Here is a 5,156-nt window from a genome sequence, read left to right as displayed (position 1 = left end):
ATACATGTATATCAACATTCTTAATCTAATGGGGTTTTTTGTAATGATTTGTAGTGATTTGTTTTTCAACTTTCTAGTAGTTTTTGCAAAAACACAACAACAAACAAACAAACAAACAAAAAACAAACAAAAAATTAAGATAATTATTTTTAAAAACTTACTTAAAAAAGCAAAAATCAAAAACTAATATCTTCAAATTTATTCTCTAAGGTATAAATTTACTCAGAACGAAAAAAAAAGATTCCACTGATGATAATGAAACACCATCTATTGTATGTTTAAGACCTGTCATGGTAATACTATCTTTCACTTTCGAAAAAGTAGGTCAATGACCTACTGTTTGAATTAATGGCCATTGAATATTTTTTGAAAAGTTTAGAAAAATCCCTAAAAATTTTACACTTTGATTGAAATTTTCTTAATAGTGAAGATAATACAAATTGCTTAACTCTTTAAAAATGAAATACAGTTTATGAATGTCAGTGACACTAAACATATTAAATGAAGAATATAAAAGGAAACAACAATAAATAAAATACAAAATGTATATCCTTTGAAAAATCCAATATGTGTGTCGTTTATACATAGTGCATAGCGTTTTCATTTTTGAAAACCCCGGCGGTACTACATCCAACACAATAGCTAAATGATAGTAAATCCAAGAAAGAAACAACATATTAACATCATTTTCTACAAAAACGCTACGTTTCTAAAATCCATGCAATCATTGACATTGCTCGATCTGCCACAATTATCGAGGATTTTTTTATTTCAGTTTGTCTTGTTTCGTCGTTCATTGGATGTTCTTTGCCAGTGCAGTGATTGTTATATTATTTTTGTTCAAAACGCGCTTCTATGCGTCTTTTCGTCCAAGGTAACGTTTTCGGGAGCATGAAGTACCTGAGTGTGGTGAAGCATGAATAGTGTTCTCGGCCTTATATAGGGGGTGTGAAGCGATGAGCAGAACAATAGAATTCGACAACTAATATCGCGTTAGTCGGATATAAAATGGAAACAAGAAAACATATTGACGCAAGCGTCAAATGGGCCGCAAAAAATATAATTGTTGTTTGAATCATCATGGCTGATTATACATAAAAACACAGCACACAGAAGAAATTAACGAGTTGGTTGCACTGGTTTTGATGGCAAATTTTAAAACATTTTCAGCAACACGTTTTGAAGTTTAATATTTTACTATTATCATTAAGAATCGAGTTCGTTACTGTAAGTATTTCTAACGGTAATTGTATGACCATTGCCATAGATTTGTACATTATTCAAATACAAATTCAACTCGTCATTATTCTCTTGGAGATTCTGTATTTCGAACCATTTTTATTTCTCGTTGCAAAACTTAATGCATTAGTTTATATGATTCCAAGGGACCATATAATTAAAAAAGAAATAGATTATTTTAAAGGTACATGTAAGATCATGCTCATCCAGTAGAAACTGCACAATTTTAAAGGTAAAAAAAAACCCAGGATAATTTTTCTCCGAAATGGAATGGTTATTTAATTGCATGAGGGTTTCGAAAGAAAAAAAATAAATCAGGTCAGCTCAAATTTTCAAGTCATTCAGTTTTTCATGTCGTTCATATTTTTGCGTAAATAACTGGAATGGGTGTCATTTCATGATATTTTTCTACATTTCACATGGAAATATAATAAATACACGGACAAAGTCATTTTATTTGATGCAGAATATAGAAATCAAATAGATCATTTATATAAAATTTCATGTCATTTAGGTCTTTAGTGTTTCAGGTCTTTAGTATGTCCCTAATACAGATCCCGATGCAATGAAAAACTCCGAAATTTTCCGAATAGAGTTAGTCTCTATAAAAACGCGCCTAACACGTCTATGGCCTACTTTTCATTTACGAGTAATACAAAATATATGTAATAATTTTTAAAGGCATAAAACATATTTGTACATGCAAATTTACTTTTAATTCATGAAAATAAGCATGAAATTAATTCTATAAAAAAAACTACCCCGTAAAAACGCAGTTACAATATGTAAATGTATATCAAACAAGTAATAATAAGTTTTCCAAAAAGCTTGCCTGACTAAACATAATTATTCAATGGAAGCATGCATGTATCAATTAGACTATGTTTTCAAAAATGAATTTTAATTGGGCCATCTTTTACATTTGAGAAGAAAATGTAAACATTTCTTAAACTGGTTTGTTCCTGTCCAAAACTAGCTAAAACTGTTGTTTTAAAAAAGATAAAAAAGCAATAAATATGACGTTCAACATGTTATTATGTATGCAATTTACGCATACAAGGGCAGAACAATGCATTTTCATGTCACTTTGAACTGCGCAGCTATAGACTAAAATTTAAGATTTAAAAATTTGAAAGTAAGTCATTAGTGTCCACCCTGCAACCATTTGGTGATAAAAATGTCAAAGCGTGCATTTTTAAGTTGTAACTTTGTCTCAAATGAGGGTACCCCATTCTTAAAATGAGTCTCAAAAACCGTAAATCTGCACGAGATATTTTTGTCTGTGTCTGTAGAAGTACATTAGAATTATATTTTCATTGAAAAATATATGTATATTTTACCTTTAATGCAATTGATTTATTGGACCCCTATCCTACTTCTGGAAAGAACTCATAGAACTAAAACAATACAATTGCAACTGGTTATAGAGATGTCCGTCACATTCGGTCCGGATTGTTTTTAAATTGACATTTATTCTCCTCAAGGAAAATAAAACGTCAATGTACCTCCATAGACACGGGAGTTCTAAGTAAAAGCCTGGAATTTTCTTTCTCTTAAAATAGATATCTAACGACTGATAAAAATAAGGTGCCCTATTTTGAGGCAAAGTTTCTGCATTTGTGTGAAGAATTCAACCTTTTTTTCAACAAATGGTTGTAGAGACGATACCAATGAACCCCCTTCATATTTTTTCAGGTTTTATAAATCTTCAAAATTAGTCTGTAGCTGCGCAGTTCGACAGCTGTTTTAAGTTATTAAAAAGGCACTCTCCTGTTCTTGTATGCATAATTTGCATACAAAACATGTAGAATCTCATATTCAGTGCTTTTATATCTTTAGCAACAGTTTTGGGGAGAAACAAGCCAGTTCAAGAAATGTTTACCTTCTTATCAGATGACCGCATATCCCCTTTAATATCGCTTTGACCGTTGTAACCAAGAGTCGATGCATGTTAAATATAACTAGAGGTACTGTGAGCAAGCTCATAATTGATACCCCCCGCTAAGAAAAAACACATAACACATGTATTTTTGCTATTATAGAAAATATTGGATGAATCTATTTTACCGTCCATTTTCTATAACAAAAAAAAAACTGCTCTATTTTTTAAAACTGTTAATGCTAGTACGAGTACACAAACCAATTCCTTTAATTCCATTTTATTTTAAGTTAACTGTTTTAAAATGCATGAGGACATTTGCATCCTTCCTTTAACAACCATGACTCAAATCAAACGAAAATCCAGATGTCAAGCAGCCACTTCATATAAACATTTTGAATTATTGGTATACTGAGCCCGATTTGTTCCGAATTTTTTTTTCCATAAAAAAAAATACATCGGGGCAGGCCATTTTCAGAGAGACGGGGATGAGAATCTAAAAAATAATTTTATGTGGCCTGAGACAAGCAAGCTTTGTGTCCAATTTTAACTTCTAGTTATTCCATTAATTAAAGACATGACACAGACAGAAATTAAGCATTTTTTTAACAATGACCTTGAACTTCCTTAATTGACCTTGGGTCAAGGTCATGACACCTTCAAGTTATAAGCAATTCATGACACACCTTCAAGTTATAAGCAATCTTTATATGAATTAAGAACTTCTAATATTTGTCCATAAGAAATATATGGACCGGACATGAATTCTGCATTTTTCTACCAGTGACCTTGACCTTGCCCAAATGACCTTGGTTCAAGGTCATGACACACCCTTTGGTTATTAGCAATATTTGTGTGAAGTAAGAACTTTCAATGTTTCTCCATAAGAAAGATATGGACCTGACACGAATTTTGCACTTTTTTGCCAGTGACCTTGACCGAATGACCTTGAGTCAAGGTCATGACACACTCTCAGGTCATAAGCAATCTTTGTGTGAAGTAAGAACTTTCAATGTTTCTCCATAAGAAAGATATGGACCGGACACGAATTTGCAGACAGACGGATGGACAGACAAGACGATTCCTATATACCCCCCCCCCCCCCAAACTTCGTTTGCGAGGGTTATAATAATTCACCATGTGATTTCTCAGCTTTGTGAATACAAACTTTTATCATGTGACGTGTAAGGTAGCACGTTATGTACTAACTAGGACAATGTTTTCGAACTGGTTAAGTTGTCAAATAGGGCGAAGTCTAATTGTTTAAACCATATTAAATAGCATTGGCGGATCCAGAGGGAGGGTTCCAGGACCCCCTTCCCCCCCCCCCCCCCCTTCTCTGGGACATATCATTTTTTTTAAAACGTTTAATGCCTATTTAAAGGCAATTTTTCCCATTTATACATGCGCGGATCCAGAAAATTTTTCCAGGGGGGGGGGGGGGTCCGAAGGATAATTGTGTTTGCCAGGGGGGGTCCGAGGCATATTTTCGTGATAATTTTACTATGTAAATTTAATAAATTTTCATTTTCCAGGGGGGGGGTCGGGACCCCCCCGACCCCCCCTCTAGATCCGCGCATGTTATAATAGAAATCGAAATAAGGTACATTGTACTCCACTTCAGCATCCGGTGTTTATTACACTGAGTAAACATGTGGAAAATTAAAGAAAAAAATATATAAAATTAAGCAGTATCACAGATTTATAATAACATCTACAAAGTATTTTCTACTCTATTTCTTTTAAAAAAATCGATTATAGTTCATACAGTTTTGAACTGACAAGCCATCGAGTAAAACGACGTTCAAGTACGAGTACACGCATTCGTTTTACTGTAAAAGGCAGCTGTCAAATGTATTGTTTAGTTGATTAACTTAAATAATTATAATAGATGAGTTTTACTTAGTTTCATACGAAAAATACAAAGTAAACTACATGACCCACTGATGCGGGTTGTGCCATTTTTGGGAGTTGATTTTTATCAACTCTCCTATGCACTTACTCGGGCAAACCGAAAGTGAAACAGTGTTTGGACCTA

The sequence above is a fragment of the Magallana gigas genome, chromosome 6, assembly GCF_963853765.1.
Source record: "Magallana gigas chromosome 6, xbMagGiga1.1, whole genome shotgun sequence".
Classification (NCBI taxonomy): Eukaryota; Metazoa; Mollusca; class Bivalvia; order Ostreida; family Ostreidae; genus Magallana; species Magallana gigas.
This window is presented reverse-complemented; position numbering follows the sequence as displayed.